Raw genomic sequence first — 22,807 nt, forward strand, 5'->3', positions numbered from 1 at the left:
AGGATTTGCCTACGCAAATAATGTAATACTTTCACCCTATTCTGTGAGATAAGTAACTTGATTATAATGTAGAGGAAGAAAAGGCATTGTGGGGGTCCAGCAAATTGTTCCCTTGCTAAGAATTCACATGGAATCTCCCCAGAAGATCACCTGATACTAGTTTTGCAGAGTTCTTTCGTTACATCTGGAAATTAGGTGACAGGCAATGGCAATTATTCTATTGATGGGTGGGGCACATCTATTTCTTCAGGGGCCACTCTCAGTAAGATCTAAGCTGATGGCCTGAAAACAGTTTGTTTTTAGCCCTAACTATTTTGCTGGATATTTTACCTAATTTTGATTCCTCAGACCTCAATCTCAAGAAATCTCAAGCGCAGGTGCTTACTTAAATCCGTGCCATAAGTTAAGGCAGGCCGGAGCTGGGTCCCTTGAGTCACTGTTGTGGTCAGATATCAGCCTTAATAACTCAGGTGGGTCCTATAGTCAGTTCTTCTATGAATGCGTACAGCAACTATCAGCAAGCGATCTCTGGAATCTTAACCCTAGCAACATAGTCTTCAAAACAAACATCAAGAAGCGCAACCGTATGTGGTCTCATAATACCGACAAAGCTCTTTTCGCCAAACGCAAGCATGCATGGGCAGTAATCAACTCTTGCCAGCTGGCTTCTCTTCCATCATACCTGCCCTGCACATACCCTCTGTATTTAAAATTGCGGTTTATGGCATCTAGATTGGGGGAATGAAACTTTCTGAAACATTTACCTCTTTGGCGTCGTACATCAGATGAGCTACAGTGCAGGGGCTGCGGGGACCTGGTGGAGTCCTTGGAGCATGTTTTATGCCTCTGCCCTGCATTGCTGGCCCAGCGCAGACTAAAACTGAGGCCAGAGTGGAACAGATTGGGAGTCCGGTCCTGCAGGCAGGCAATTATCATGGCATTGAACCCAGAGAACACAGCTTTAAACATAAGCCTCACAATCTTTATTCACTGTGCATATCCCAAATTCAACCAGCAAATTGCAGGCCCTGCAACAATCTTGAGCATGTGCACAGGTGACTAAAACAATAGCAAATCTATGAAGCTTTATTGCAACCTGTGTTCTCTGGCCCTGCTATACTATGGAATGCGATCCCGACGACTCGATACTGACTATCGACAACTGACAGCTGCTTCAGTGAACTGTTCTTATCTCGTGGGTCTCTCTGCAATTCAGTGTCTTATTTGTAGATTTTAGCAGCAACACTTATTCTTTTTTTACATTATTAATTGTTTTTAACGATATTATGCTGCTGTCTGGTTTTAAAACACGTAGTCCTATTACACTTTGGTCATTTTAATCTCTTAGTTTTGTACACGTATGATATGTATGTCTTGCTTTTATGATTATTTTTTTAATCAAATAAAGTACCACTTTGACTGAATCCTCAGACCTTTAATTTCTTTTTATTTGGTTGGCTCACAACACTAATCACCTTCTGTCATTCCTTTGATAGTTCTTGTGATCTCCCTAATAAACAACCAACTTTTTAGAACTAAGCTCAGATGCCCTAAAAAAGCTACTAATAGGGTGTGGCCTGACTCAAGATGGCGTAAGACGCATCTCTAGGGAGCTCCAGAATCCTGAGGCCTTTCCCACTGCAATCCACCACATTGAGGCTGCAATTTCGCCCCTCTAAGTAGACTGGTGGCCATATTATCCTTGTGGCCTCAGGGACCTAATTGTCTGTGGGGACCCTTTTCTGGGCTGCGAGCTGTGTCCTTGCCTCGTGTCGCAGGCAGAGATGACGCCGTCGCAATCGCCATCTTGCCTGGGCCTCAAGATCCCAGCGGCCCGAGCCCACGGAGTCTACTACATGCAGAGTCCGGCACCCGGTTGGTGCACTGCTGCCGGGAAGGAGGGGGCTGTAACACCTGACATCTCCTGGCCCTACTTGACATGAAGGGAGAAGACCGAAGACCAGAGAGTCATTGGCTTTGGTGCAGACTGGCCTGACACCCCAGATACCAGCGGCAAGGACCTTACCAGACTGGCACCGCCTAACTGGATCCTCCATCGCTGTGTGGCATGCTCAGTGGTCAGCGACCCCTGAGGCTGCCGACACGCTTGGACTCTGACTGCCCAGGCTGGTCCTACGACGGTGGGTGAGGCCTGGTCCTATGTGGCTGGTGAGGCGGTATTCATTTGGCCTGCTGCAGACTACATTGCTGTGGAGGGCACCCTGCTGGGCCCTGGAGAGCCCGGGGACCTGAAATTGTGATGTATGCTGCTGCCCCCCTCCTCTCAGTACACACTACGAGCAACGCTTGTGCTGTTGAGGCCCGAGTGGTGCCCTGCAGGGTGCCTGGATCTATGCAGTGGAACTGGGTGGGGACGAAAGGCTGGGGCCGAAAGAAGACTTGGTGACTGGGGCACCCTGAGCTGCCCTCTGGTTGAGAGCCCCTTATCCAGGGTGCGCCCAGCCACCTAGACGGGCCCTGTTACTGCGCCTTCACCCCGTGACCATAACAAAGACCGCCCCCACGTGGCAGCCTAGAGTTACTGTTAAGCCTTTCCTGCTGGAGCACTTGAGTGGGGTGGGCTTGATGGGGTGGCAGACCTGGACCTCCTTGTGGTACCCTGTAGGGCCCAGTGTGTACCAACCCTGCCACCACGTAGAGGACTGCTCAGTAGGGCCTCGAGGCAGCTGCTAAGTCCCGATCTCCAGAGGGGGAGCCCCTGTCGAAATTCATGTCTCACCCCCCTTCCAAGTTGGGGTGTGTGGGCACACCCAGTGCTTGAGGCCTGCGGTATCATCTTCGATGGGCCTCAGACTACCTCAGTTCGTCTGAGCCAGGTGGGCCTGGGGATTTGAGTGCTGCTGACCTCTGAGCTCTGCCTTGCCACCCTTTGACATCTGCCTGCAGGTCTTTGCCACCCCCCCCCATGTCCCAGGCAGCCAACTGTCTGGCACCACTGCAGCCTGAGCGTCTGGACGAATGTTCGAGAGGCCCCCCCCGACTTGCTGCGGGCACCCTGTCATGCCCGAAGCAGATCCACCAGAGCTACATTCGGCACTCCAGCCTAATGCATCTCTGTCATCACCCTGTGGCAAAAAGCTAACCTACAGACCATGGATTCCTCCACAGCGAACGCAGAGGCCCCCCCAGCAGCAACCAGCTCTTCAGCTCCCCTCACCCAAGCCTACATGGGTAACTTCCTCAACAAGCTACGAGCTGAGATCAGCTCCCTTAAGATGGAATTAAATCTTGCATTCACGAAATCAAAATCTATATCGATTGTCTTGAGAGCCAACGACATGGAACAAACGTTGGGCTCTTGGACGGCAGAACTGTAAGCCCTCTGGCGCAGAATGGGGACCTTGGAAGACCATCAAATTGACCTCCAGCTGACGTACATCGTCATCCCAGCTGAAGGAACAATATTCCCATCAGGGGCATTCCATAGGGTATGAAGGGCCCCAATATCATGTACATAGTAGATCTGCTCCACACCATTTAGGGAGACCCGAATGCCTCCACCCCATGTCGGACAGGGCGCTTAAGGGAATGTCGGGATATCCAGACTCCTCTCCTGACATCCTCGCACGAGTGAACTTCTATGTCGAAAGGTAGGCCATCCTGCAGGGTTCACAAAAAAGGCCAATCTGGTGTACAAGGGGCATACAACTCAACTGTTCCAGGATCTTTAACCTTCCACTTTGCGACGCCACAGGGACTTCCGCCCCATCATGAAAAATCTTCAGGAACTCAATGTCCGCCACCAGTAGGGCCACCCTTTTGCTATCTTCTTTGAATTAGAGGACAAGCACAGAATACTCCAATTGTTGAAAAAAGATGAATGCCTTTTACCTTCTAGTCAGCCTCCGGGAGTGGGGCTAGTCCGTCCGCACCCAGCACGCAGACCCAGTGCCCTTTGTGGTCTACAGTGCCCTCCTGAAACGCCTCTAAACAAAGGAGAGACCTATAGTCTTGTGAAGCCAAGAAGGCATTATCCAGCACCTGCTGAATCTGGATCCACACCGCGACAGCAGACTCAGTATGATCTACAATGCAATCCCCTACTCCTCCACAAGGGGGAGAGCACCTGGCAGCCTCCTGTGGCACGTCACATCACACACCCGTGGCTGGCTTGGATCTTTGCTGACAGACAGTCTCCTCTGTAGCCTAGGAGGCCTGGGGGACAGACTACTCACCAGCCATCTCCTGGCCGGGTGGTGAGTGGGGCCCATAACCTCAAGACACCTCTCCTTAGCTGCATATGTGGACACCAATGTCATCAGCATGACTTTGTGATGCATTACCAAGCCTTGACAATCATGCACCTTTGGGTTCTGCTGAGCTTTGAACCTACACTCACTGTCAGTCTGTCCCTTGAATCCAGACTCTTGGGCAGTGACTTCCTCTGGTCGCTTGGCCGTGTCATGTGAAGGCCCCCTTAACCTCTGGATCAACTGTTTTGGCCATTTGGCCTAATGTTATTGTTTTACTTAATTTGCAGTTCTGTCTATCTTGGTCATATGCTACCCTGGGGGTACCCTCCCCCTCCTGCCCCCTCAACTCATCACGTCACTCGTCCCGGCCAGCTGGAATTGGGTTGCTTCTCACCGTCCTACTCCTTCTAACCAACTACTTACAACACCCCATGAGGTCGGACTCTGATCTATCTACCACTCGTAGCGCTGTCTCGCTCGCCCTCTCCCTTTCCACTTTGTTATATTCCATATAGTTAACCTATATAACCTTTCGCCTATATCCTTCCCTACATTACATGCATAACGGTTCATAGGGACTGACCTTTTACCTAGATACGACACTGCATTCAGAACGCGGGTTTTTCCCTAGTTCGAAACTCATACATTATGCATGAGGCTTCTTGGAAGCACAGCAGGACTGACATCAGGACGAACATCTCCTGTATAATATCTATGTATAAAGTTCAAGCCCGACGTCATCCTTTAGGCTGACACACAGCAAGGTAGGACCCCTGGGGAGACCTGTGAGTATATATACATCATGTCTTACTTAGAGAGACAGAGGAGACCGTGACTTCCCGGCTGATACACTGACCAGAGACGCTGAGGTTCCTGTATGCAGACGCTCCAGCTCGCAGTGGTCTAACATCCCTTGCGGGGTGTCCAACTCGAGACCAGGACGGGGTCCCATATTCTCTCCTTTCTCAGGTAATGGGGTTGACTAGACCTTAGAGGGATTCTTGGCATAACACCTACATAGATGCTAGGTACATCTAGTTAGGGAGGCATCATAGGAGTACGCACATTCTTATCATGTGTTTCATGTACTTGTATATATTCATGATTACTGCAAAATGGTATAACTATACTATCCCTTTACTTTCGTAGTACTGCTAATCATATATCTCTGCTACTGTCTAATGGTATTTACAGCAAATCTATTCTACACGTGAATAACAACTGTTCAATAAATCCTTATTGAAACGCCCAGACTGTTTATTCTGTGCATCTCTGAGACAAACTAAGGGGCATATGTATCAACATCACCATTTGCGATTCTCAAATAGCGATTTTTAAAGAATAGCTATTTGAGAATTGCAAAACGGGATGTATTTAAAAAATTGCAAACTTTTTGCGATTTCTTAAAATTCCTTAATTGCGAAATCGCAATTAAGGAATACCTGCCCATTCATTCCTATGGGCCAGGAGACCCATAGGAATGAATGGGAAGTAATTCTCAAATAGAGAATCGCAATTTACTAATCGCAATTTGAGAATAATTTCAAAGGTGCAAGGGTGTCATGATGACACCCTGATGCACCCCTGAAATTAGCATGTGTGTGCATATGGCGCACATACATGCCCTAAGGGCATGTATGAGCGCCACGTGGCACTTTGTAAAATTCAAAAAAGTGCTTTTTGAAAGGAAATCGCAAATTACCACCAACTGGAAGTTGGTGGTAATTTGCGATTGATAATCCGCACAACTTGGGTGCTTTTTACATATCATTTAAGAAATCGCAATTTGCGATTTCTTAAATGCTTACGCAAAATTAAGAAATCGCTAAATTAGCAATTCCTTAATTTTGCGATGGGATTTGCCTCATACATCCCGATTACCTATTTTTTAATCGCAAACGCTGTTATTTTGCGAATCGCAGCGTTTGCGATTAAAAAATCGTTTGATACATATACCCCTAAGTGAGCACGAGTGACTGAGCGAAAAGTAGTATATTGTTTCCACGATCCTGAGGGATCAGGGTTGTCATGTCCTGAGGTTGCCAAAAATGATTCTCTCCCCGATAAGAGGAGATTCTACTGGCACTGTGAGCTAGCTAATGCAAACAGGCTAACACATTCGCTAGGGGTGCTCGGAACCAGTCTGCCACCAAACCCATAGTTTATGTTATCCGAACGCACAGATCTTGTATAAGATATATAGGAACTACACGACAACTTCCCTACTTACCTCAGTCTGCATACACAAGCGGGGCACTCTGCCCTAACTTTTAACCTGCCCAAACGGCCACAGTCACCAATTCCTTACAATCAATGTGCGAGGGCTCAATTCACCCAAAGGTGTAGCAGTATCTCCTCCAGCTGGATGCGACATGATTTTCTTGCAGGAGAAGCTCCTCCTCCAGTAGTACACCCAGTGAATGGCACATCCCACCTATTCCATCCATCACTGGGTCTCTGCAACCTGCAAAACAGATGGAGTTGCGATTTTCTGCAAGGTATAGGGAGGGCTGTTTATTGAAGTTTACTGTACACCACGGTCTGCGCCCCCTCACACTCCCGCATTCATATGCTCCCAACCAAGCACAAGATACATTCCTTAGGTCCTTGCTTAAGGAACACCTTGTGGCATTCTAGGGTTGTGCTCCTGTTGCTAGAGCTTTGGAATGTATATATGTAAGAGGCTCTTAAAGACAGTTGAAGCAGAGCCTGCTCCCTGTGTGTACTGGTCATGTGGATGGGATCCTTTTCCTTGGATTAAACCTGATTTCTACTTCAACCTGTGTACAGTTTGATTTTACATTCGGGGACAGAGGATGGAATTACTCTACTTGGAAAGGATCTCAACATCATCTATCTTAAGCTCACCATTAAACAGCATCGATTTCAACTAATATTTTTCAACAATTCAACTCGCTCTAAGGTACTGTTCCATATTTTATTTCTTAATACAGCGCATCGGATTTTGTCTTATATACTGCCTCCTTTATTAAAAGAAGTGACTGATCGTTTTTATTTCCATTCCCTACCTCTGGTCACTAGTTATAATTATTCTAAAATAACTTGTTTTGGAAGATTTAACGGAGCTCCGTTTTCCAAAGGATGAGTAAGATTATTGGCATGCTTTGGGCAAACTGTGTAGTTGAAGATTTCGTTATTTCGTGTGACTGCACTCGCGCATGGACTCATGCTTCTTCACGTGGATTCCCTTATATTGAATGACTTCACTCGCACTCACACTTGCGCTCCACAGCGTACCTTCAACTATTGTTGCCTTTCATATTTTGCTGCATGCTCTGGAACTTCCCCAGCTTCGCCATCTTCCTGTGGAGCTCAGATTCTTCTGATGTCATCTTGACACCAACGCGCTTACGCTCCTCATCACGTTGCGTGGCCCTGCGTGGCCGCCATCTTAGGTGTACTTCACAGCGTTTTCACCGGTGTGGCTATGTGAAATCACAGAGTTGCGTCTCACATCTGTGATACGCACACACGCTTTATCCGATATTCATGAGTGCTTCTACAACGTTGTGTTGCTAGGAAACACAGCACCTCCGGACATGCTTATTAACAACTCGTCTCAGAGCTTGTGTGCGTAGCGAGGAGTTCAACTCTTCCATTTCATTGCTTGTCATCTCTGTGATGCACACACAGCCACCTGACAACTCATAGTTTGGATTACACTTTGCCTGTCTTTTCTGTGATACGCACACACCTTGTAGACAATTTCTATTTTAAACAGTTTTCTGCTACATTGTTTTCCTCAAATTATATTTTAACCTTTTGACTCCACCTGGCTAGTTATCACCTTTTCTGACCCTTTTAGCTTGCACTGCACTTTCACCTTCTTTGTCTCTCTCAAGAACTCTTTTATTCTCGTTATGCTGTAGCACAATCTGATTTTCCTCGTCTTCAGAGACCCTTTTAATCTGTCCTAGTTCAGGTCTCGTTATTGTGGCTTCATCTGCCTGAACTTCTTCTTCTTCTATCTGTTCCTGTTCGGGCCTTTTTTTCAAATTGTTCTTCTTCCACGCAAACTTGTTCTTCTTCTCCTAACTGGTCCTGTTCAGGTCTTACTACAATTTGGTCTTCTGCAGCCTAATTGTGTTCTTCTATACCTGTCTGTCCCAGCTCAGGTCTTTTGATCAATCAGCTTTCCGGAGTATGTTCTTTTTTCCTTGTCTAGTCCTGCTCAGGGTCTCCAGTAGCTTTATTCACCTTTTCCTGAACCTGTTCTTCTACACCTATCTGGTCCTCTCTAGTTTCTTGTCTTTCTAATCTTGTTCTGCTTCTTGTTTGAATAATCACCTCAGGTATGTCAACCACTGGTATCCAGTCCTCCTGACTTGTGCTCGGTTGTTCTTTGTCAGCCTCTTCAGAATCTGTTACTCTAGATATTTCGACTGCACAACCTTCAGCAGCCTCAACTAGTTGGGTCAGTTGCAGTCTCTCTTCACCAGGGGCTGGAACCCTTTTTGTGTGGCTCGCATGAATCCAGTTTGGCAAACCTGCACACGGCCCAACAGTCTTGGCACACCCCCCAAACCAACTCAGAAGGCGAAGAATCTGGGAGTCCACATTGACAATGCTTTGTCAATGAAAGACCATGTATCAATTACTTGTGGCAAAGGCTTTGCACTTTTGAAAATGCTTCGAAGAGTATTTCCCTGGATTCCTTTGGAATGCAGAAAGATCTTAGTCCAGTCACTATTAATTAGTAGACTGGACTATGGGAATTCCCTATTCGTCGGCATGGCAGATTACCTATTTTCAAAACTACAGCTTGTTCAGAATGCGGCAGCAAAAGCTGTATGCAACAAAAGAAAATATGACTCAGCGACCAGCTGCCTGAGAACCCTACACTGGCTCCCAATGAGAGAAAGGGCCGCCTTTAAATTACTGTGCATTACTCACAGAGCACTGCACGACACTAGCCCGAAGATTCTAAAACATAGAGTCAATTTCTATGTACCAAACAGAAACCTCCGATCCCAAACCACCGCAAGAGCGGTAACCACTCGTATAAAAAAGGTCAGGACGGGTGGCCATGCCTTTTCACACTTAGCCGCAAATCTGTGGAATAATTTATCAATAGATCTAAGACTTACTGATGATTACCTCACCTTTAGGAAAAAACTTAAAACCATGTTGTTCCCTAACACTCGTTAACTCTCCTGGCTATTCTCGGCAGCACTCTGCACTGTGTTAATCTCAGCGCCATGATATCCTTTGGGATGAATGACAGCGCTTTAGAAATATCCTTACCATTACCATTACCATTACCACTTCACTGCTGTAGTAGTTACCAGTATGACTTGCTGTGGATCATCCCACCTGGGTGCTAGGCACGACTCTCTGGTGTGCTTCTTCACTACCACCCAGTCTCCAGGATTCAAATCATGCCCTTGATCCGGCTGCCTGGCAACTGTGTCTTCTCCAACCTGGTGAGAGAGAGAACGCACTAGGTCAGCCAATCCTTTGCAGTAGTCTAATACCAGATCATCAGATATATTCAGCAATTCATGTCCTGGTATAAATGCTTGTCTCATTGCTCTTCCCATGAGAATCTCATGGGGACTCAGTCCTGTGTTTCTGTCAGGAATACTTCTGAGTCCCATTAGTACAAGAGGCAATGCGTCTGGCCAACTCAGTGATGTGGATGCACACACCTTTGCCAGTCTTGACTTGATTGTGCCATTCAATTGCTCCACCACTCCAGAAGCCGCTGGGCGGTATGCACAGTGCAGTTTCTGTTCAGTTTTAAATGCTTCACAGATTAATCAAATTATTTCATTATTAAAATGAGGTCCTCTATCTGATTCCAAAGTTACTGGAAAACCAAAACGTGGAATGAACTCTCTCAACAATAATTTGGCAACTGTTATACTGTCATTTCTCCTTGTGGGGTGCGCCTCCACCCATCGGGAAAACAAACACACTATGACAAGGACGTACTTCATTCCCCTGCATGGTGGTAACGCTATAAAATCCAGTTGTAATCTTATGAATGGTCCTTCTGCCTTTCCGATTTTTCCCCAACTAACCACTGTCTTCCTGCCTGGATTTATTTGTTGACAAACTAAACATCTCTGGCAAAGACTTTCTGCGACTACCCTAAACCTTGGATTATACCAATTTTGTCTAAATAATCTGATCAAAGGGTCCCTGCCTACATGAGTGTCGCCATGGTACATTCTTGCCATTTGTGAGTGCAAGCAGTCTGGCATGACTGGTCTGCCATCATGATATACCCACACATCATCTTCTGCCCTCCTTTCACAACCCGATTTTATCCAGTTTTCCTTTTCACTCACTTATAACCTCATCCTGCAATTGTCTCACTTCATCCCATGTTTCAAAAGCTGAGAATAGCATAAGTTGGCTGCTGATTCCACATGTTTCAACCTTTTTGTTTAGTGCCATATTATTTCTCGCACAGTATTGAGCAATCTGGTCAGCGTATCGATTACCAGCCACTACATAGTCATTTTCTGACTGGTGAGCAGGACACTTGACCACTGCTAGTTCTTTTGGCAATTGTATTGCTTCCAACAGTTCTTTCACAAATTTCCCATTTCTTATAGGGGATCCTGAAGAAGTCAGAAATCCTCTCTGCATCCAAAGCTGGCCAAAGTCATGCACAACCCTGTAACCATATTGGCTATCAGTAATTATGGTCACTTTCCAATGTTGCCCAATTTTGCATGCTTTTATAAAAGCTATCAATTCGGCTACTTGTGCAGACTTGACTCCCAGTACTCAGGATGCTTCAATGACCCCAGATATTTTGCAAACAGCATAAGCTGCACTCAGTCCTCCTTCCTCAAGCTTTAAACAAGAGCCATCGACAAATAGTTCATGGTCAGGCTCTTTCAGAGGCTCTTCCTGTATATCAGGGTGCGGCTTAATGCACATTTCTGTCACATCTAAGCAATCATGATCTGCTTCATCTTTCACTTCTTCACAACGTGAATCTGGTAATAAAGTAGCTGGATTCACCATTGTACACCTAATCACTGTCACATTCTCTGCTCCCAAACGTATTCTTTCGTACTCAGTCATCCGACTAGGGGTAAGATGCTGTGTTTGAGTTCTTATTAGTGGTATCTCAACTGAATGTGGAACATAGACTTTTACTGGATGTCCCATCACAATTGACTCACTTTGCTCCAGGCTCATACAGGTAGCAGCTACTGCTTTTAAGCAGCCAGGTATTGCTGAAGTCACAGGATCCAAGGTAGCAAAGAAATATGCTACTAGACGTCGGCTTAATCCATGTCTCTGGGTTAAGACTGAAAGTGCACAACCCTCTCTCTCACAACAGAGCAGTGCAAATTCTTTTGTACTATTGGGCATACCTAGAGCAGGGGCCTCACATAAACAATTTTGCAACTTTACAAATGCTTCCACACTTTCATCATCCCAAACTATTGGATCTTTCACTCTTTTCCATGTCATCCGAATCAATGGTTTAGCTAGTAAGGAAAAAATTACAATCCACTGTCTACAGGATCCCACCACTCCAAGAAACATTCTGATCTCTCTTTGTGTCTGTGGTAACTGCATTTGCTTTATTATTTTAATTCTTTCAGGGGTCACTTTCCTCACTCCTCTTTCTATTTGGTGACGCAAGTATTTAACTCCAGTTCAGCAAAATTGCAAATTTTCTGGTGACACCTTGTGTCCTCCGTCAGCCAAATGATTCAGTAATGCTATTGAATCAGTAACGCAGTCATCTCGGGATTTCGATGCCACAAGTAAATCATCGATATACTGCACTAAGACTGAATTTCTGGGAATAATTAACTTCCCTAGACAAAATCTGATTGAAAATTGATGGACTTTCTGTATACTCTTGAGCAACTCGGTTCCATGCTAAAATACGATCCTCAAATTTAAAAGAAAAAAGATACTGGCTGTCTTGATGTAAAGGAATGGAGAAAAATGCTTGACACAAATCAATTACTGTAAACCATCCTGCATTCCAGTGTATCTGATACAGAATCACTGCTGGATTTGGCACTACAGGACAACAAGGCACTACAATTTTGTTAATTTTTCTTAAATCCTGTACTATCTGGTACTTTCCACTAGGCTTTTTAAGACCTATTATAGGTGAATTACAAGGACTGCTCATTATTTCTTTTGAAATGCCCTGTTTAATCATTCGGTCAATCTCTGAAGCTACTCCTGCTTTTACTTCCGGACTCATTTTGTATTGTCGGGTATTGGGGTAAACTGCACCTTCTTTCACAGTCATTTTCACTGGGTCTATATTTGCCATTAACCCTATTTCTTTTCCAATGAAATCCCATACTTCTGGATTCACAGTTGTTTTTAGCTCTTCTGGTAAGTCATCTTTTGACATTAATGAATACATTTCATCTATCTCTGTGCCTTGTTTTGCAAGCATTGTCTTGTAGATAATATACTCATCAGGGGATTGAAGAGCAACACCATCCGGTGTGCAATAAATTGTGCAGTTCATTTTGCACAGCAAATCTCTTCCTGGTAAATGTACTGGACTAGAGTCGCCCACCACGAATCTGTGCATGTCTTTAAAATTTCTGATGTGCACCTCCATAGGCTCTGTAATTGGGGTTCTAATCTGATGATTCGAGACTCCGACTACTTGGATTGCTTCTCCCGAAAGGGGTAGGTTTGGGATGTCTGCTGTTCTCACAGTAGACCGGGTAGCACCAGTATCCAATAGAAAAGTTATATCATTACCTTCCACTTTCCCATTACTTTACTTTGTGAATTTTATTTCTTTGTTACTTCAAGGAGGCCTCACTTCCCCTTTGTCAATCTGTTCTGCATTTACTATTTCATCGGTCTCTTCATTTAAATCTAGATTCTCGAATTCTTCAAGAATCACGTAGGTCTATTCAGGACTCTTGAACTTATTGTTCAAGATTCTCAGTCTTTGGCTTCTTCAACTGTTTTTCATAGTCGACTACCCAGACTGACTAGTAACCTCATTCACTTGCAAATGTAGGTTTGGGATGTCTGCTGTTCTCACAGTAGACCGGGTAGCACCAGTATCCAATAGAAAAGTTATATCATTACCTTCCACTTTCCCATCAATAAATGGACCTGACTGATCTACCGGCAAGGATGCACCAAGTACGCACTCCTCTTTCTCCCCCGTCAGGCACCGTCATTGTTCATTCTCACTATCACTGTTATTGTGCAAAAGATATTGTGAAATCACAGAATTTTTCTTACCACTTCCTCCTGGAAATCCGGTGTCTGTACTATGCTTTGGAAAGTTTGGCATAGGGGCAGGTGGCACCTGACACTGCTGATTAACTACCTGCTGTGGTTGATTCATAAGCACCTCATTCTGCGTCTGTGGATTTAAATTTTGGTTTGGACCATTATTAGTCTGAATATTCTTACACTTGTTTTTCCAATGTCCAAGCTTTCCGCACCCATGACATGGAAACTTTTTCTTTGCATCCTCTCTATTCATTTGTCCTCTTGATTTACCACCACTCTCTGCATTATCACTCTGACCCTGTTCCTTCATCTGACCATCGGTCTGACTGTTTAATTTAAGTTCCTGCTGTTCTGCCAATTTCACTTGTGCCCACATAACTTTTTATGCCTTGCCTCAATATCATCCCCACAATACTTAGCGTATTTTAGAATGTCATCTATGGGTTTTCCCTGCCAACACAACATGTGCTGTTGAATCATCTGATTAATTTCTAGTTTCAGACTGTACACAAACCAATACATAAAATGACCCATATCCTTATCTCCAATGTTCTCAAAGCCACTGTACTATTTAAACACCTGCAACAGTCGTTCATAATACGCATGAAAAGATTAATTTGGCTCTTGGGTTGTTCTATCTATTTTTACCCAAACTGTTTCTTTAGGAGGAATTTTTCCTTTCAAGAAATTCATTTACTTGGTGATATTTCTTCATCACATCATCTGAAGGTGCTCCTGTTTTCGAGTCTCTCGGATACTCGTCACTAGGCCAATCAACTGTGACCTTACATTCTGTTCATAATTCAGCAGGTACCACTATGTCAAACAGACCATCCAAGTCTTTCAACAAAACCTTCGAAATCTTCACAAACCTTTCAACCTGTTTGTACCATTCAACTGTTTTTTCTCTCAGTTTAGGGAAGTCGTTTGTAAATTATAAAATATCTTGTCGACTCCATGGAACATTAACATATCCACCACCAGGTACCTCTCTCATGGATCACAATCTTTCTACTTTCCCTGACTCTTTTAACATATATGTAGTAGACGCTTCTTTTGCCTGTGCTTCCCCCTTCTTCTTTGTCCACCTTATTCTCCACTTGTCAAGGTCTCCCCATTTTTGCAAAATATTCATCAACTCCTTTACTTGTAACTTCTTTCCAGACAGATTCATATTTTCTAAATCTTTGTCAGTAAACTCCACTCAATATGGTTTCTGTAGTACTTTTGATCACCCTATGTCTAGACCCATTAAGGAGGCAAGTTCTGTCAATTTCTCATGAAATAATCTCGCATTTCTGGTTATACTCCCACATATAAACAACAACTCTTCCTCATTGTAGGTGTTTAATCTATCTACTCCCACATTTCCAGCTATCATCTCTTTCAATTCCACTTTCAATTTGTAAATATCTAAAATCTTTGGGCGTGAGCTTTGTTTTTCTATTCCCTGTGCCCATCTCTCCAGATCTTCTGGAGTTACCGCTGTTGCACTTCTAACTCCTGAGGATGTCACTGACCTTCCTTCTTTTAAACTACTGGGTGTAACTCTTTTCGGGGTTTCATTTACCGATTCCCTTATCCGCAGATCCATTAATGAAATTACTGAATCGCACTCACTGGCTTGGTCATCAGTTATTATAATTTCTTTTCTAGGATTATTCAAAGGAGTTGTTACAGCTTGTGGTTTTGGACAATTTACCTTGTCTCTATATAATGGAACAACAGGACCTATAGTTACGGGTATTGTCAATGCTTCAGGGTTTAAATTTAATTGGGTTATTTTCTGTCTTAATTCATCTCTGTTTTTATTCAACGCTTCCTTTTCTTTATCATGAAGTACTCTATTAACTGATGGATCATGCAAAATCTGTGGAATTAAGGGTGTTCCCAGGACTGGTGCACGTGGGTCCTTCCTGATATGGAGGAGGGTTTTTAGTTAAAATGTCTTCCATAAATTCATCATCTGTTTCACCATAACCTGTTACTTTCATGTGTTTAGTTTTTTCCTTACACTTGCCCCCTGACTGTTCTTCAGCCATCAATACTGGATATAATCCTTCTGACACCATTGCTTTTCTCCATTGCTTCATCTGACTCTCATGTGACTCACACAAATACCTAGGGAAGTGACCCATATATCTTCCACTCCTATTCTTCTCTTGCTCATAAGATTGAGTCTCCCATTCTTCTAATGCTTCATACAGTATTTTCCTGGGTCTCGGATCTAAATCATTCATTCGCATTCTCAAATTCTGAAGAATTCTCCCATTAAACGTACCATGTTCTGGAAAAGCCAAAACACCATCACGTTTTGTGTACTCTATCCAATTCTCTATCCATACACATGTATGATATCCTCTCTCCATCATCATAAATGAAGCAGGCGTCTTTGGCGGAAGTATAGGAATTCCCTCCCTAGTCAATGCTGGCTTATCTTTTTAAAAGACATTCTTAATTCTCTTTATTAGTGAATTTTCTCTTTTCACCATACATTCTATACCATGAATACATAAAACAATAATCTGCAAACCCTCAAGCTTTTCTGTCAGGGTGACTCGCACCAAAAGGCAAATGAGAATCAAACATACAAATGTTCGCCAATCAATCTAAAAACAGCTTTCATCCGGAGGGAGTATTTGCATTGGGGAGTGTTGGGGGGCAGTGCATTGGTAGTTGGAAGTGGTCTACACTGTACTATGCAATGGTGTTTATTACTGGGAGAAGACCGAGGATATGCTGGTCGTTGCGGATGGTAATTGTAATTGAATTATGTAATAAAAATTGTTTTTGCAAAAAAAAAAAACAGCTTTCATCCAATCACCCAATCCGATTGCAGCTAACACTCGTCCTCTGTCCAATACCAGCGCGGCATTCTCAATGTCGTCTGTTCTGCTCCTTACTATTGACCCCTTCTTTACAATTTTGCGTCAGTCACACGTCCGCTGTTTCACCCTATCCCAGCACGACTCTCTGTGACATCAGTGCAACTCCGGCAACTGACCCTCCCTTCACAAGGTAATATGAAAACATATTTTCTTAATGCTTTGCATTAAACTTTCGTTAATAACAACATAAAAACGTTTGCTTCTCTGCCTGTTCCACTACAACCAAAGGATAGATTATTTCTTTCTACTGCGAGTAAAAACCTTCCACTTACTCTTCATACACTGCGAGTAAAACCTTCCGTTCACCCTTCATTCAAGCTCAAGAGAACCTGTTACTCCTTCAGTATTACCCTTTCTAGGTGACATAAAACCAAAGTTTCACCAGTGAACCCTTTTCGCTACCATTCACACTCACTTTTATACGAAATAGTCCCTAATTTAACACTGCCAGCCCTGCGTAGCTTCTTAGTGCTATTCCAACAGGCAAGTAACCTCACTGCAGTATGGCTTTTATCACCACCGCTATTCATTTCCCTGGAATTTTCCAGACGACATAAGACAAGACGCTAACTCTTTTTGTTAGACATAAATCAATAATAAATAATCAATACTTATCACCAAACTAGTCAATAAAAACCCTCCCCTGCTACCAGAAAACTGATCCAGCGGTGATCCAGCAACAGGTACTCCAATACCATATACTCACATGGGCCCATAAACACACATCCACACACACAGGCCAGTAAAACCGCTGGAGTCAAAATTTGTGTTGTTTCTTACTTCAAGATTAGTTACCTATCATTCCTAACTAATCTTTCACTGATCAAAAAGTTCTTTCCTCTGATAAATGGACCATTAGTTGAACTAGTTGATGGTGAAATTACATGAATTATTCGTCTTTGCAATGACATAACCACAGACAAATTTTTTTTTAAAGGCTTTATCTAAATTAATTTCATGTGAACTACTTTCAAAGTACAGTACAGTCTCCGTCACTCATAAGAAGGAAGGTTCAATTAATCAATCAATCAAACAAATCAAATGTATCATACTCTGCAATGACGTTGCTCAGAAAAGAGAGGATAGAGAGAAAAGCACATCTGCACTTTCATGAAAATATATTTACCTAGAATGGTGTGAAAACCAACCCCCTGGCCAAGGAGCTGGAAAGGGTCCCCCGAGAAAGATCAGGCGACAAAGGCTTCAGGACAGGAGTCAGGATAGGATAGATGACCTCTCTAACACCGACGCTTGCATAGCACCCCTCTCTGGCACTCTCTTCCTCCTCGAGATTCTTCTGCGATCTTCTTCTAAATCAATTAAGTTTAGGGGGATGGTTCTGCATTTGATTCTTCATCGGCATTCGCTCGTCACTCCAAAAGCATCCCGAGCTTTGCAGCATTCAGCAAACCTCCGTCTGACTAACTAACTAAGACTTCCTCAATTATACTCTATAACAGTCATGTACCACCCATTAATGTTTCAATATCGCAAAAATACTAACTCTGATTGGACAGGCAAGTGGTGATGATCATCACACCGTGCTTATTTTTCAATTTAGTCTTTCAGTCCATTGTTCAAAGATCCCACCCCTTAATTTTTATTCTTAAATCTTTATTCCCACCCGTATTCACATCTTATTAGACACAAAAGTATAATTTTTATGTGTTCCCATTCATTTCAGAGGACTTTGGTGCTGGTCCCCAGGGTATGAATCTTTTTGCGTCCTTGGACTGTGTTCAAGAGTCACATCACTTCTTCCAGCTCACTCACACTACGCATGTGCGGAGGTCAGGTGGGTTACCGACTCTGGATTTGTATGAGAGGCCCAAATACATACTAATAGGAAAGTCAAAAAGACAAATATTAATTTCAAAATAAAATGGGTTCACCGTATACCACCTATCTCTACCCTAACCCCATTTACTTATAAACGCTTTCCTAACATTAGCATTAGTTATACTGCTTGGTTTAGTTTCAGCAGAGCAGATCCAGGCATGTGAGCTTTCTAGCAGCCATTTTAATGACGTCTGCGCAGGCACAAGAAATTCCCTCCAAGCGACAGTTTGTCATACTGAGTAGATGCAGTTGACGCATGTGCAATAAAGATTCCCCGTTAGTGGCCACTTTAAAATTTCGCTCGAGTTACTTATTAGTAAGACACGAAAGCAAGCTTCTCTGTCTTTAATGTCAAATGTGGTGTCTTAATTTACACAATACATAGTTAATACAAGGTTAGAAATTAAATGAGAGGTTTGCTTCCGAGCAAGTCTCTTTTCTACGAGTCCTTGCTCCATCAGTACTATGAGGGAAATAATAAAGTGGGGACTTTGGCGTACAAGATCCGGCAGCAACATGCTCACGTTCATATCCCGGAGATTCAGACACCGCCTGGAATGTGGGCTACCTCCGATACGGCTAAACAGCAGGCATGTCATGATTTCTACCAAGCCCTCTATACTAGTGAAAAAGCCCCTCTTGCCAACTATTTGGCGGAATGTCAACGGGACCCCCTCGATGTTTCTCACACAGAGCTGCTTGAAGCCCCCATCTCTTCGGGGGAGCTCCAGCGGGCCCTGAAGAGCCTTCTTCTTGGTAAGACCCCAGTGCCTGATGGCCTGCCTGTAGCTTTTTAATGTAAATTTCTCCTGCAATTGCCAGATCAACTGCTGGCCCTATTTAACACCTTCACAGTTGCTTCTGGGATCACCCCCACCATATCCGAGGTTGAGATCTCTCTGATCCCAAAACCGAGCAAGAATCCTTCGCTTTGTGCCTCCTACCGTCCTATAGCACTTCTGAACACTGACACAAAACCGAAAACACTAAAATCTTAGCAAACAGGCTGGCAATCTATCCCCCGGGTCTTATAGACCCAGATCAGGTCGGCTTCATCCACAACAGGCAGGGAGCAGACAATATCTGCCATTTACCTCACTGCCATTCTATTATGGCCTTCCTTCTCTTGCTTGATGTGGAGAAGGCTTTCGACAGGATCAGTTGGCCCTTCTTAAAGGCCGTACTCCAGAAGGTAGGGTTAAGCCCTGTGATGATTGACAGGAATATGGCACTTTACACCTACATGACTGCGAGAATTCGAGTCAATGGAAGCCTCATCCAAGCCTTCACCTGCGAAGGGGCAGCAGGGCTGCCCCTTACACCTCTTCTGTTTGCCCTAGCGGTGGAACCCCTGGTGGGCACCATTCAGCAAATGGAGGATATAGTTGGGATACCCTTTGGGAGATGCATCCACAAGATTGTCGTATTCGCTGATGACCTCCTTCTGCCTCTTGTTCAGCCAGAGAAACCTCTTCCTATGCTCGTGCACACACTCCAGACTTCCCAGTTAGTTTCAGGCTTCAAGATCAACCTGGCCAAATACCAAGCTCTGAACTTAACTATCCCCTCAGCATGGCTCCCGGCGGTCCAATCCCTCACACCCTTTCAATGGACTCATAGATCTATCCAATACCTGTGCATCCGACTTTCTCTAACCTTGACTACCTGGTCGATGGCCAACTGGTCTGAATATCAGAAATCCATCTTGGAGGACCTCTGCTGGTGGAAACCCCTTCAGGTTTTGTGGCTGAATTGTTTAAATGCGGTCAAGATGTCCCTCCTGACAAAAATACTATACCTCTTCCCTTCCAATGACCACCTATGCCGATCCCTCAAAACGAGATCCTATACCTCCAACGGGACATCCACTCCTTTTTTTGGGGGGGGAACACCCTCGCTTCTCCAATACAGTGCTGATGCTTCTTCTGGAATGCCCTAACCTCCTTGAATATTAATGGACCGCACCCCTCTGCTTCGTTTCAGAGTGGGTAGTACGTGAAAGCGACAAGCATTGGTTTCATATGGAACATGCTGTGGCTTGTCACCCCCTCAGGGACCTTACGTGGTTCCCCAGACATGAGAGACCACGAAGCACCTATATTGCCATTCTCACAAAACGGTCCTAGAAATATGGTACAAAGTTGTGGTAAAACGAGGCCTTACTACTTTTTCTTTGCCAAACACTCCCCTGGCAACCAACCCAGATTTTGCCCCTGCTCTGCAGCCCTGTTCATATAGCCATTGAAGGGAAGGGCGACTGTCGCCCTCTTCAGGACCTCTTTGAGGGGAAATCCCTTAAGTCATTCGACCAATGTCACCAGGAGTTCCATCTCCCTGAGTTCACCAGACTGCAATATTATCAGTTCTGCCACTGGGCCTTCTCCCCGCCCAGCGTGCAGGGGGTAACCTGCCAGCTCACTGCTTTCGAGACCTTAGTCTGGTCATTCAATGGGTCCCATGACTCATCTTGCGCACATACCAGGTCCTCCAACACTCTACCCCTATCCATCAACAGCCCTAACAATCGCAATGGCGAACTGCTAGTGGGGAAGAGCAGCCCACGAAACAATGGGAGCACCTATGGTGCGACATCCTGCGGATTTTGAAAAACATACCCCAACGTGAGCCGGCGTACGAAGTCATGACATGTTGGTACCAGACACCCACCCAGCTTCGCACTATCTTTCCCTCAACTTCTCCCATGTGTTGCCGATGTACCTCGGTGCCAGGAGACTTTCTACACATATTGTGGTCATGCCCTGGCATTACCACCTTCTGGAAAGACATCCTTAGCCAAATTAGGGGGACAATAGGCTACCCGATCTTCGGATTACTATCCGACAGTCCTGCTCGGTATACGACCCCAACACATGCTGATTGGCACTTGATTGACACTTAATCTCCCACATGGTGGCGACTAAGCAGCGTATAGATTTGCACTGGAAACAACCTGCTGCCCCCCCCCACCCCCTCCCCACCCCACAGCCCAATGGTTCACACACCTGTGGCATGTCCTAACGATGGAACTGCTTTTTCAAATAATAAACCACACAGAGGAGACGTTCACCCGTATTCGGGAACCTCTTCTACAATATTTCTCGCATTTAGAATACACATGCTTTACACTGCCTAGACTAAAGTTCTCCAGCTCTTTGACTGAGCCTCACCTCCTAGTCTAAAGTCCTTGCTATTGTGTGCGTTGTTGTCGAGGCGGTCTTTGAAGGAGGTCCTCTTGGCCGCCCTGATGAGGTGGTGGTGGTGGTTCCGGATGGCGTCCTTGTGTGCTGCATGGCTGTCCTGAGTTTGTTCCCTGTGCCATTCCTTCTCTAGTTTCCGGCAGGCTTGCTTGGAGGCAAGGAGTTCTGGGGTGAACCAGCTGGCCCTCTTGCTGGTGTCTCTGTGTGGGGGTTTCTTCAGCAGGGCGAGGGTGTTGTTGTAGTCCTCGATCCAGCGTCTGAGGCTGTGGGCAGCGTCACCGGTGTTGGAGGGTTCGGTGGGTGGGCTGAGAGCGAGGTTTGCATGTAGTTGGTCTTCGGTGATTTTGCTCCAGCAGCGGTGGGGGATCTGTTGGGTGCGGTGGTGTGTGGTGGGTTTCTGGAAGGCGAAGTGAATGCAGCAGTGGTTGGTCTTAAAGGAGTTTGGTGGTGTGGCTGACGGAGACGTATGGGCTTGAGGAGAAGACGGGGCCGAGCGTGTGGCCGGCTGAGTGGGTGGGCGTTGTGACGAGTTGCTTCAGTCCGAGGTTGGCGAGGTTATCGATCAGGGTTGTGGAGTTGTTGTTGTTCTCAAGGTGAAAGCTCAGGTCTCCGAGGAGGATGTAGTTAGTGGAGGTCAGGGTTTGCGTGCTGATGAAGTCGGTGATGGAGTCGCTGAACTGGGGACGGGGTCCGGGGGGTTGGTAGGCGAGGGTGCCTCAGAGGGTGGAGTTAGGGTCTGTGTGGATCTGGAAGTGCATGTGTTTGGCGGTGCTGAGCGCGTCGTTGGTGCTAGTCGAGACCCTGATGCTGTTCTTGTGGACAATGGCGATTCCTCCTCCGACTCCGTTGGTGCGGTCTCTGCGGGTGATCTTGTAGCCGTCTGGGATGGCTATGGCAATGTCGGGTGCGGAAGAGTCGTTCAGCCAGGTCTCTGTCAGGAAGGCGAAATCCGGGGATGTTGAGTTGAACAGGTCCCAGAGCTCGAAGGCGTGTTTGCGTGCGGAGCAGGTGTTCAGTAGTATACATCGGAGGTGTTTGGGGTCTTTCTTGGCGGGTGGTTCGTCGGCTCTGAGGCTGGTGTAGCTGCAGTTCCGGCAGGTGAAGGGACTGTGTGTGCGTTTCGGGGTGGCCTTGAAGCAGGTGTGGGTCTGTCCGGAGTTGAGAGCATGCAGAGTGCTGGCGTCGTAGTGGCGGCAGTCGTGGTGGGTGCGGGGGCCAGGGGTTCTGGCGCTGGGCGCGGTCCAGGCGCGGACGGGCGCATACAGGCTTGCCTTAGGCACGCCCGCTGCGCTCGGCCGGCATATATGGGGAGGTGGGAGGGAGGAGCAGCTGGGAGGTGGGAGGGGGGCAGCAAATGGGCAGTGGGCAGTCAGGGGGGCGGGCCGCATGGTACACAGCAGCGGGGGCGGTAAGGGACGATGAAGGGAACAGAAGGCAAAAGGGCACA

At 45.5% G+C, this 22,807-nt stretch overlaps 1 protein-coding gene across 1 annotated transcript in view; it reads left to right on the forward strand.

Moving 5' to 3' along the window:
- The window catches only part of AKNAD1 (AKNA domain containing 1), a 318,415-nt gene that overhangs the window by 143,242 nt on the left and 152,366 nt on the right, over positions 1 to 22,807 (forward strand). The window lies entirely within an intron of this gene.

This window comes from Triturus cristatus, chromosome 4_2 (assembly GCF_964204655.1).
Source record: "Triturus cristatus chromosome 4_2, aTriCri1.1, whole genome shotgun sequence".
Lineage (NCBI taxonomy): Eukaryota > Metazoa > Chordata > Amphibia > Caudata > Salamandridae > Triturus > Triturus cristatus.